The sequence below is a fragment of the Corapipo altera genome, unplaced genomic scaffold (genome assembly GCF_003945725.1).
Source record: "Corapipo altera isolate COAL_440 unplaced genomic scaffold, ASM394572v1 24, whole genome shotgun sequence".
Classification (NCBI taxonomy): domain Eukaryota; kingdom Metazoa; phylum Chordata; class Aves; order Passeriformes; family Pipridae; genus Corapipo; species Corapipo altera.
The window spans coordinates 4,461,088-4,474,316 of record NW_020884903.1 but is presented as its reverse complement, the minus strand read 5'-3'; the positions used below and the strand labels follow the sequence as shown (position 1 = coordinate 4,474,316).

The window sequence follows — 13,229 nt, the reverse complement described above, 5'->3', positions numbered from 1 at the left end:
CAGTGAAAACTGAATTTATCATGTAAACAACTGAGTCTGCATTTTGAAGTCATAAAAAACATCAAATACTGACAAAAACGCTGCAAAACCCAATATCTAAGTTTCAAAATGGGAAAAAATACCTTTTTTGTTTTAATCATTTTTTAAAAGAAGTGACTAAACTTGGATCAAATTTTTAAATATTTTCCTTTTTACTTATTTGCAACCAATCTAATTTTGGTTCCTATGTTCATAAATATCTGAAGCAAACAATGACAGAGCTTTTAAAGAGCATGTGCCTGAGACACTACTGGTCTATACGGACATGTTAACTAAATACTTTTAAACATCCTCAGAATTATGTTAATGCCTGTAAGAGAGTAGAATTTTTCAAACCCACGTTTACATAACCATCATCACAGAATTAAAAAAAAGTATTTTACTTTAAAGATTTGTCAAATGGTTTCTATTTCCTTAAAAACAACAGCATTTAGACTACATTATCTCAGTACCTTCTTCAATCATAATAGTATTGTTTTATTACATTGGCCAAAGAAAAAGAATAAGAAGTAAGTGCTGGTACGTTACCCCAGTATTATTTTTTACAGTAATTTGCAGGACACCTCAAGTAAACACAGTACTTTACAAACCACATAAGAAAGGTCATTACTCCAGAGAGCTTACAACTACAGCAAACAAATTGAGCACAACAACCCTTCCATTCAAAGGAGATATGAGGACATTCCTCCTTAATATTTAGAGTATCATCATTAAAGAGATTCCCAAGTCAAGCAGCATCAAAACAGCATCAAAAGCTAATAAAAAAGTGGCACACTTTTCTTCTTGCCCTTCCTTACTCATAAAGTGCATCTTGAAAAAGTGGGCAGATGCACATCAACTCACTTCTCCATCACAGGCACAGAAGGGAAGGCAAGGAAACACATTCTGTGGGAGACATGAGAAAACTGCACCTGTCAAAAAACCCCACTAAAATCCAGGGGCACAAGCTCAGCCCTAAGCTCTGCTACTCTCCTGCTCCCTGTGTGACTCTGTCATGACTTTTGAGTCTCGCTAGCTATATTTTACAGTTATGCCCACCAAAACACCACAAAAGGGAAAAGGTGAAGGAAATCAGAAGGAGCATTTCATGCATGAGAAACAGGACTGAAGCTCATAAAGACAGAATGAAATGTTTGTTTCCATCGTGGGTTAAATATTAAGGTTTCCTTTCAAGTTTACTTCTTTTCAAACTGAATTTTTTATATGGCATCAAACTGAGAAAACAGCCAATATAAGGTCTGCCCAACTGTGACAGTCAACTACTTTCTTTCAAAATATCTCCTTTTCTCTAAGTTTAGATCAGTAATAAACATGCTCACTGGGCCCTTCATAAGCTACAACACACATCTCTTGTAAGAGCATTAATTACTGGACAAGCAAGTAAACCACTATCAAAGCAGTATCAAAGCAGAGAAGCCTTGTTTTCATTGCAGGTGCTGCCACCACAGCAGTGTCTGCAAATGATCCAAGTGCAATCGTTTTGCTCCTTCACAAATACAAAAGTTGGGGTTTTCTTTCTTTGATTAAAAAAATACAGTCCTTGATGCTCTCTACCAAGGTGTGCACTCTTTCCAATAGAAAGAATCTGTGTCTCCATAACCCAGGAAATTTCCTTTCTGGCCTTATGCATTATCATCACAGTCCTCCTGCTACTTTTGACTTAGACACTTCATAAATCTATCACCTGCTGCTGTCTACATGGTAGCAGAATTTTCCCCACACCTAAGAAAGTAAGGAAGCCGGAAAAAAACTGTGAGAGGACAAATACAACCTTCCATGGACAGGACACATTTAAACCCCTAGGTATGAGTGGTAGCTTAGAGGTCAGTGGTGAAGGGTGGTCAGGGAGGTCATCTTGGCTTCAACCAGAGCCCTCCAGGAAGCAAAAGGATGGGGAAAGTAGGTGCAACCACTTAATGCAGGAGACAAAACAGTGGTCAGTCTAGAAATAAAATACTTCCTCAAAATTATGCTTCATCCTATTTTCCTTTCCACCACCCCCGCAATCTCACCCCTCCTCTCCACCCAAAAACACACTGGAGAAGTCTACCCTTTAGTTAAGAGAGAAAAATTAAAAAAAAAAAAAAAGGCAGCACAAACCCCAGTAAAGAAAAGGTAAAAATGCTGAATATCTTTAACATCAGTCAATTCCCAACAAAAATGTTTAGTAAAAAAATTATTACTCAAAAATATATTCCCTTTAGAAATTATTTCTGGTGATCATTGTCAGATTTACCAAATACTAAGGTTTCATTTATAATTGATTAACATAGATTATCAGTTTCTATATCCACTGCAGATTAGACTAATTTTATATTATTAATGATTATAAACAAAAGGTGGCTAGCAATTGGCATGGTGTTTTCTTTAAAAAATGTATAGCTGATAATTAACAAGGTATCAATACAAGGTATCAATTGTAACTGCCAACTTCTTACTCATTCATTAAAAAATCATTCATGTGTTACTTCTGCATGACTATAAACCTCAATATAAAATGGAACGTTATTGTCTCACCTCCTGCCGATCCAACCGCCCAGCCTGTGTTACTAGAAAATTACTGAAGATGTTTTCTGTGGCTAACTCAGAAGAATGTCTGGAAAACCTAATACTGATGCTGGTTTTTGTTTAATGAAAGCAAAGAGAGACTCCCTATTCTAATGCTGAGAGAAAAGGGAAGATAATTTACCAGGTGAACACATAATCTTTGCTGAATTGCCAAAACACTGGAATGAAAAGAGGAAGCTGCTGAAGCGCAGGCTAAAAAACCCTCACATGTAGGTAAAGAATCAAACATCTTAGCTAGATAATATGTAAGAACAACTAAGAACTTGGATCAGTCAACTGCTGAGAGAGTAAAGTCTTCCTAGACTGTGTTTAAGCTGACCAAATGGCCTATGTTAGGCAGAAGTGTCCTACTTTCAGTATACCAAATAATCTTTTTTGGACTTCCTATCTTGCTAGTCAAGTGTACACCCATCATGATAACTTCACCTACCATATACCCACACTACTCCAGTTTTTATTCGCAATTTACTTGTGTAAATTCAAACCATTTTCACCATCTTTGTCCTGACTGTTATCAAGTCTGTACTACTTTGTGAGGGTTTGGTTTTTAAATCAAATTTATTCTCCTGTTAGACAGCATTCTTCAAACACTGAGCAAGTGAAATGCAGTGGCATAGTTTATTGTGTTTTCCAATGAAGCATTTAACAAGAATTCCAGGGAAAAAAATTACTATACCTATGCACACTGGATACTGATATAAAGATACTTTATTTACTTTTTCTACAAACCAATGTCAGGTTTTATTTTGCTGCTATTCTAAATTTGTAAACATTTTAAAATGTCACGTTTACACAAATTTTTATGTGATTAAAAGCTATGGTCAAACACAGTCACATGTGATACACCATTCTTGGTGTACCAAGCAATAAGTAATCTGAATTATCTGTCTTTATGCCTTAGTGCACTCAATGAGAATTGGACTCGAACATCAAGTCCTAGGAGAAAGGAGGGTTTCAGTTGGATTTTTTTTTAAGCTGTAGTCTTATACATGCAAATAAATTGACAAAAATCAAGTGTCTGCCTTGTCCTCAGACTCTCAACCCTTCAGAACAGCTGAGGCTGGATGAGGCCCAAGCTGCCCATGATCCAGTACAGCTCCCTGCAAATCCAGAGAACAGAGATTCTGGAGCAGTAGGAAATAAGAGCACTGGAAATGCTGGCTGCTCTTCCAGTGGGTTTTCTAACAGAACACTTCAAGGACAGAGCCCAAATTGCTAAACAAGCACCCCAGTGTCTTGGAAACAGCATTTGGCAGCTGAAACTAGACAAATATCATAGGAATGACCTTGCACAGACCTAACAGAACTATGCTGCAAGGATAAGCAGTTGCACCAGAGGAGGGTTAGATTGGATATTACGAAAAATTTCTTCACTGAAAGGGTGGTCAGGCACTGAAACAAGCTCCCCAGGGAAGTGGTTGAATCACCATCCCTGGAGGTATCCGGAAAATGTGTAGATGTGGTGCTTAGGACGTGGTTTAACGGCGGACTTGTCAGTGTTGGGTTAATGGTTTAACAGATGATCTTAGAGGTCTTTCCCAAACTTAACATTTCTATTCTATGAAGGGAGATACCTACATTGTATTTACATACACCAAGAAGGACTGTCCTATAGGCAGCCAAGCAGTTTGCGCAGTAGCTAAATCAGCTGGTACTTTCTTTGTGAGTGTTTGAGAATAAATTTACTTTCAACAGTGAAGCAGCAGCAGTGACCACAAACAGTGCCTCAAAGAGAAACAGACAAGAAAATGTAAACGTAAGGTACCAAACTTGGAATTATCCAACACACCAGTCTTAAACAGATACCAGGAATGGAAAAAAACAAAGACAAACAGAACACTGTGACCCTGGACAATGGCTTGCCTAACTTAAATAAGCAACAGCTGTGGTGTATAGAAACAACCAGTGAAGTATATGCCTGAAAGATGAACTTTCATCTATCCTTTAAATGCCTAGCAATGAAAACACTGGTCAAACAGAAAAATGAACATTACTTAAATATACTCATAAAAGCAGACCAAAATCTTTTGCTTTTTAAGCAAATATTTAGAGAACAGACCATTCTGGTGAACCAGAACTTCTAAACTAAGCAAGTGGGGTAAAGGAATAGTGAAGGAACAGTTATTTGTACAGAAGCAAAATAGGAAACAAAAGGAGGAAGAGTATTTCTTCTTTGCAGAGCTTTGCTTCAGACTGTAGCAATGAGATAAACTTTTTCCTGAATAAATAGGAAATGTTTCTTCCTCGCAGCAGAAAAAAAGCACATCCAAAGTATCAAGAACTCACAGATTTAAGTCTGAAATTAAACAGTCTGCATGACGGACACATACCTTTATAAACAATTAAGTTCAGTACAAGAGGTTGTCTATGAATACAAATGTCCTGCAAGACACTAAAAATAGTTGACAAGCGTAAGGTCAAAAGTAATTTGAAGATTGTTTTTTGTTTAGCTATATCAACACATAACTTTTACATATACATGTTTTATGGGATGTTTAAGTATAACCAAGTCTCAAATAAAATTGCAAGAGCATAATGATAGGTAAGCTACTTGAAATTATACTTTAGTTACACCTGTTTTATTATTTAATGTTACGTACACAAATTATACACCATGCTCACAATATTTTATGAATTATATTAAATACTAAAAGCCTAAGAGGAAAAAGGCATAAGGCTTTAAATAGGAGAGTCGAACATTACTGTAAAATGTAGGATAGAAAAAAAAAGTAAGATAGTTGGTTTTTTGGGGTTTTGTATTTTTTAAAAATGTCCATCCATTAGCGAGAATAACTATTAACTTTGCTTGGCACGGTCATATGTAACTACTTAGAATTATTCCAAGAAGTGGAAGCATTTCTGTCATTAGAAGGTAAAGAAACAAAGGAAGATTGGAAATGTGAATAAGGCAATTCCCAGAACAGGTAACACATTTTGGGGAACACTGCAGTAGACAAGACTTGAAATCAGATAGCCGTCCCAGCTCAAAGAGCCAGTTTTAAGGTTTTAAAGCTTTCAGTGTTTGCTTTTCTTTCCCGCTGTCTAAATTAAGACACTTTTATCAGCCCTATTGATTCTAACCATTAAACTGTGGATTTTGAGATTACAAAGAACAACAGAACTTTTCAGAGTGGACTGCAGCCCCACGCGAGAAGGACGCACCAGCTAACTTCAACAGACGTGACCTTTAGAAAGTGGTATTATTCACCCTCTGCTTGCGGGCACTTTGACACATTAGCACTTTGTGAGATCTCCAGGCGGTATTTTATCAGCAGGGCCCATCCAGGCATGATGTGCACTTTCACAGTGCATTAACATATCCAGAGGAGGAACGCTGTGGACTGCAATGGCCTTTCCTTGTAGGACAGACCTCAAGTGTGAAACAACTTTGCTGACATTCTCGCTGACATCCAGGAGCTCCTCTGCACACCCAAAATTCATCAGCATGTAACAGCTAGCACTGTATACTGCAGAAACTAATTTCCAGAGCAGCTTAACTATCAGTACATTAATCTTTGACCTGCTCACAGTCTTATATTCTGAAGAGTTCAGCATCTTAACTTTTTCCTTCTTACTTTGCATGTTAAGAAAATACTGGTCTATATTCTACATACAAGCTGAATGCTGAAGTTTAAAAAGAAATCAAATGTATTTGACAATGTAAACAGAAACCCTGCTTCTCACCTTACATCTGTACTGACCAGAAGTAACCTCAGTGAAATCAGTCAGCACAGGTATACAAAGAGAGGGAATCTGGCCCAAAGAGTAACATAACCCTTTGCACACAAACACAACTCAGCAAAAGAGCTGATGAACTGATCTGAGGTCATACAGAAAGATGGCAGTGGCCTGTAAGAGATTTTTTCTCCTTAATCGACAACCAGTTCTGCATTTTATGTTTCTGGTGGTCTCTGAATCCTGGTCATCTGAGCAGAGGATTCACCCATTCCACTCTCAAGGTCATCTTGCCAACAAGGTAGGAGGGCTCAAATCGCAAACAGCAATCTTACTTCAAACCATTCTGTAACACAGCAGCTTGGGGTGTAAAACTAGGTACAGACCTAGCTCATAATTATTAACAACATTTCAAGCTGCTTCAAAATACAACTTTCAAATTTTAGTAATGAAAAATTGGTTTTTCTCTTTCCTGTTTTTTTAAACATAGCAAATGAGCACAAATCTGGGCTACAAGCCTCCCTTGCTCCTGGGCACTTTTGCCAATGTCTGACTGGCTTCACCAGTTTCTGAAACACACTGAAGGTGCTCCTGAAGAAAGATCACTTTTGCCTTCAATGGTACATTTTTGTTAGCTCTAAGACACAATACAGCTCACTGCTTCAAAAAGGAAGGACAACAGGCATTCTTCACTTTTCAAGTATAAGGATAAGAATTTGGTTTGGTGATTACAATACTGAGATTGGCTCTTCCAGATCTGGATGTGACTTTTTCAAGGATATGAGTTAGCAGGAACCCAAGACATTCTTTTTAAATAATAGATGCTAAACAAGCCAGAAGAATTTCATCTTGCAAACAGAGGCAAACTGAATTAACTGTATCCCAAGTGTAACAGCACTTCCCAAAGCACTTGCACCTAGAACTTACCTATTTAGTTTAACATTTTTATAACCCATCCTCCTATTACAAAAACTTACTTTTCTTAAAAGGCATTTCTATCACCATACCACAGTATGACACATTTTATGTAATTCTGCAAATCATGTTTATGTTATAAAATTCTTACTAATGTTACATAGAGAAACCAAATTCAACCCACATACATCAATCTCAGAATAAATACTGCAAGTTAATGTTCCATCTTCTTTGTTCTGCATCTTTTTCTTTAGGCTTGAGCACTAAGAGATGAAGAAGTTTATCTCATATATAAGTCATATCACTAACAATAATCTATTCCCTCCCCAAAACATCAACAAAAGGAGTTATGGGTCATTGAGCCAAAAAATTAAATGCTGAAATGTACATCCAACATTACCCTTCACTAGCAGATATACTGTGGAGAAGAAAAGTAAAACAAATACAACTCGAATGTCTAGCCAAAAGAAAACATTCAGAAAAGAACAAGGTGAAATTCAGTCCCGCTCTTCAGGAGGAAAGGTATCTTGTTACAACTTCAAATGTTCTGTAGCGTCTGCTTAAGCACAGCTAGAACATGTGGAGAAAATTTATGGTACTTTACGATGGTTGGCTTGGGGGAAGGAAGAGGTTTCTCTGTGATGTCAAGTGCAGGAAATTATTAGCTTTTTTCCTTCAGTTTTTCAACACACATTCTCTCCTTCTGCTAACATCTCAGTCATTTTGCCCATAGAAAGCTGACCAGCCAAAGCAGTACAAAATTAAGGTTAGCCTGCACTATAAACAGGCACTTCAGTCCATATTTGAGCTGTAGGTTTGCACCGGATGAGTTTCAAGCACCTTATATATGACAAACCGCTGTAGTCTAAAGGAAAACACAGAATATTTGTAATTGTTTTGTGTTGCCCCAACTGCTATTCTACTCTACAGGCTCTTTCTTTAAGGGGGGAGTGTGGGAGGAGAACAGAGGAAAAAGCCTAATCAAATAATGTGCCTCGTTATTATACACCAATGAAATTCATGATTTTATCAAAGGGAAAGAGGTTGCATTTTAAAAATATGTATTTTCTAAAAGCTGTGTCTTCAGTGTTCTCAGTTCAGCAGTTATTCATCCAACAACTCAAGTCAAAACTAAAGACAGAAAGCTACCAAGAACAGGACATCATCAACCTCACAAGAATCCAAAAGGACTGGAAAACATTTTAAGAAATGTTAGGGAAAAAGTAACACTTACTAACTAAATGAAAACAGAAAGATCAAACATATGCCACCATACAGTTTACCCTTTTCTCAGGCCCGTAGAAATTTAAAAGAATTCCTGCATATTGAATTGGACAAAGCTGTGAACAACTTCATCATTGTTTGAAGTGGATTTAGAATAATTGCTGTCAAAAAAGTTGATAGTTGGAATGGCTCTAAGCACAAAACCACAAGTGTCTTGTAGTTGCTGAAATACGAAAAAGCTGAAAGACATCATATGACATGTCTGGTAGCTACAGAGAACTATGGGGAAAATAAGTACAAATGTTTGCAACTAAAATACATTCGCTAAAAAAAATAATCTGGGCCTGAAATCTTCTAACAGTAACAGGACGCATTAATGAAATTTTTATAATACATTAAAACAACACTTTCTAGTAATGCACTGAAAAAGACTAGAGAACAACAATCAAGGAACCAAGAAAGAAAACACACATACAGTCAGCATCATCTGAATAGTGATGATAAATAATGAAATAAAACTTTTGCTAGGTAATACTGTAAGATACGCTATCGAACTTACCATTCTACTACACATGCCGGAATCTTTTTAATCACTAGATGGATAAAAATCCTGGGCACAACATAGGAAAAGAGAAAGCAGAAGATTCAACATTTGAAATGAAAAAATTTTGATCACCCAGTCAGTTTTCCTAATTGGTATTTCCGCTATTTAATGCACTTAAGTCCAGGTTGGAGACAAGCAATTCTCATTGCCTGCCCTCCAAGATCATCAGATCTATACATTTCTTTTTATTAGAATTCTCTTTTAAATATGCATTCCTTGTGATATATTTCCCCTAGTATCTAGTAATACAGCAATGAGCTTCTATACAGTCTGTCTTTGATCTACAAGCTTGACATGAATTCTTTAAATTAGAGTGGTATTTTAGAAAAAAAAAAACAGCTTTGAAAGATGTATCATTTTTTCCAGAGAATTCCAGCAGATACAAACTTTGGCCCTTCTGATTAATAAGACCAAGTTTCAGATGTATTAAAATGAAATCCAAACCTAGCATTTAATATTTCATCAAGAAGACGGAAAGAAAGAAGGATTACTAGAAACAACCTTCTCCATGTATAAAGCCACCCCACCACCTCTAGCTACATTAGTGCCGAACAGCTACACGCCCCCTACAAAATCCCAGCCAGACTGATCTCATTTTACAAGAATTTTTCTGAGGACAAGATCTTTGGCAGCAGTCTGTCAAAGCTCATAAAAATATTTTAATTTTCCAAAAGAAATGGAAACCGAAAAAATATCCTTGGCAATTAGTAAATAGTTCAATATAAAATATTAATGTACCATCAAAGGCCTGATTATTCAGAATTCTTCTTTGTAAATGCTTTGAAATTTGAAGTGCATTTTGTACCAAATGTGCTTATTTCAGATTAAGCAAGCAGACTGTTTACAAGTCAGCAACTGAAAAGCTAAATGAAAATAAATTAAAAAATTATATTAATTTTTTTAAGTCCTGTATTTTCAGTGTATATCTCCCTCTTTAATTTCATTCTCAATATTATAATTAGTAATTTTAGAAGAAACACCTCATGCTGAAACACAAGTTCTTTATCTTCTAGGGTTATTCCTCAGTATCATTTTTTTATAAATACTATTAATGTATAACACTGTCAGTGCATGGCAAAGGTTGCTATTATAACCTGGAACACTTCACTAGTGAATGCAAACTCAATGAGCCCCCAAGAACTGACCAGCAGTTACGGTTTAATAAAACAAGAGTCGTGCCCTGATGACCAAGACTTGATTTAAGAAAGTAGTAAACACACGACCAAGTGCTTTTCTGAGTTTCAAGTTAAGGGAAAAAAAAATAAAAGATAAATTGTTTGCAACCAAACAAGTCTAAAGCACAAATAAAAACTAGAAAGCTGGCAACAGTAAGTTTTTATAACAGAAGTGCAGAATTAAAGCAAGAGCATTCAAATTTACCTACATCTAAAAGAGCTCCTCAGAACCATGAAACCTCTATCAAGTTTGTTGTGTGCACACTAGCACTGCAATTTGTATTTAATTACAGTTCCACAGTTATTTAAGCTATAACGTTCTCCAGGCAGAATGCATCTCAGAAGGTTTATTGCATACCAAGGGAAGAAAACCATGCTTCTTCAATCACCAGGAGAGCAGCAAAATAGCCTGTGTTGTCACTACTACATTACAGAAATGGCATTTTTAAATATTACTTTCATATATTTTGACTGAAATTCATACATCACATGAAATCAATAAAGAATTAATCAAAAGTTTAATTTGCATCTGGAGACTAAGCCTGCAATAATAATTTCATATAATTGAAAATGTAATCAATTTCATAGGTGATAAACAAGGGGGCAAAGGGTAATATTATCACAAAAACAGAGCAACTGCCGTATTCAATCCTTTAGGATTCTTTAGATCCTGCTATACTAGACACTTACAGTATATTTAATCAAATAACTTCAGACAACAGCCATAACTGTGTGCTTCAGAAACAAATTAAGACCCATCAGTGTGCACGTGTATAAAAACGTTCCCCACTTCACTGATCTGTGTCTTAGGCATTTGTCAAGCCTTGAAGCACAAGGTTTTGTGTCTCTTCCAATGAAAACTCTTGCCATTTTTGTGGTAATTGACATTAGTGTTAATATTTTCTATTTCAATGAGTCTACTATTAGTGAGGAAAACATGATCCACGCAGCAGCACATATAAGGTATGGAAGAGATACACAGTTCACACAAACACATTCAACTGATGAGTTGCCCAAAAATTAAAACCACTATTAACAATGATTTTAAAAAGTTCCAAGTTCAAAAAAATCTCAAATGACATTTTTCAGTTCTACAAAAGTCCAATTTCTTCCAAATAACCAACAACGCGAACAAATATGTACTGAGCTGAACACCACTCTAAAGCCCAACTTAGGAAGTGAAATACATCTTCAGTAACAAAGACAAAAACAGATCAACAAAACCAAGAAAAATGAGGGAAGGAATAAGGTCTCCTAATGACACAGGAAATATATTCCCTGCTCCTTCATCATCTTCCCCTGAACAAGGCCACATCAGCCCTTCCTGCTCTAAACCAAACCCCATTTCAAAGCAAACTGTTTTATCATCAGGCTGTTGTCAGCTAAGCTGTGCTTTGCTACAAAGAGCATGGTGTGTGAAAAAAATTGGTGTCAAAATATCCAGTCTTGTGAATTTTCCTTAGAAAGGAGATCAGACTCATGAGGTCTTAACGAAATCACATCACCAAATAAGATAAAACCTAAACCAGGAAAAAGGATCAACTAGGTAATGAGACAATAGTAAATTAATAACAGCACACTAAGTGCAGATCTATGTCTGTAGCTGACAGCTACAGGATTTCCATTTTGTACCGAAGTTCAAAACAGGAGTTCCCTAATCTGTATGCCAAGTTGTATGGGAAAAACAGAAAGTTTTGGTTGTCTCTACTATACATCTGCCATAACTAAAATGTCAAAATACCACAGATGACACAAAAAAGTTGTTCTTCATGTGTAGGCAGTGAGGATCTAGTCACGCTAATACCTCTACCCACCTCCATCTGGGAGACCTGTACACATTCCTAGAGAAGATGCTGTCATACCTAACATTCAGGCTACATGGACGCCTTGGGCAGGTCTAGTTCCTTTGTCAACTGCATGGCTGAGGAGCTGTAAGACAAGGTCTAAATGTAAGGTACACAGGAAAGATTAACTATTCTTTCAGATTTAAAGTTACTTTTTTTAAAAAGTGAAGTAAGATTTTTGTAAGATTTGCCTTCTAAACCTCAAAAATCTCGCTGCTCTGCAAAACTGCTGACCCACTGTGGAATAAGTTTAACGATAGCCAACCACTTATGCAAAGACATCCTTTTTTTTGTCACTTGGATACTGGTGTTCCTCACATGCATATAAACACACTTTCTTCTGAATTACCTAAGACAAAAAGGTAGACCAGTTTGTTAGAGTGAAGGCACCTAAGTGGTGCTGATTTTTTCACATTTCAAATTCAAACTATTTATTCAACTACACAATGTCAAGTCATTAAAAAAAAACTCTACAAAACCCATTCCCACAGCTAACCCTTTTGTAAGTACAGCATGGAGCAACTAAATCGCTACCTAAAAATGTTATTTTCTTAGTACTTCAGGAAAGTAAAATAAGATATATACAAGTTCGTTTGCATAATAAATATAAAAACACTATTAAAAAGCAATAGTTTCTTCCAAAATGGCTTACAACTCCTTTTCTTCTGATTCGATGAACATCATACAAATACATGTGTATAATTCTAAGTCAGTTACAAAGTCCTAAAAACTTTTCCCATCAGAACAGTATCCGTACTTTTTATAAACTATTAAGAAAACATTTAAGAAGCAATAAAAATATACGCAGAAATTGTGCTCATCTACATTTTCCAAGCTTTTATACTGAGGTTTGACCTAAAATTTATGTCAATTAATACAGTATATATGTATTTAAAAGCTTATGATAAACATAAAGGAGAAATTAACTTAGCTGCAGTACTGTAACACACACTTGCAATAAAGACTGGACAGGAGGAGATAGGAACATCCCAAGCTATCACAGTCTATCTGCAGTTATTATACAGCCACTGTTTTACAAGCAAATAAACTGCATTCCTAAAGACAGAACAAAAACTACACAAACTTTATCAGAAGTTATTAAACGACCACACAACACAGTGAGTTAGTTAAGCTTCATGGTATCATGAATCTTCAGTATTTTGTCCCTGCTGAATATGAATGAGT

The 13,229-nt window shown here is 36.2% G+C and overlaps 1 protein-coding gene across 3 annotated transcripts in view; it reads right to left on the bottom strand.

Annotated features, from left to right (window-relative positions):
• The window catches only part of LDLRAD4 (low density lipoprotein receptor class A domain containing 4), a 284,547-nt gene that overhangs the window by 213,660 nt on the left and 57,658 nt on the right, over window positions 1–13,229 (bottom strand). The window lies entirely within an intron of this gene.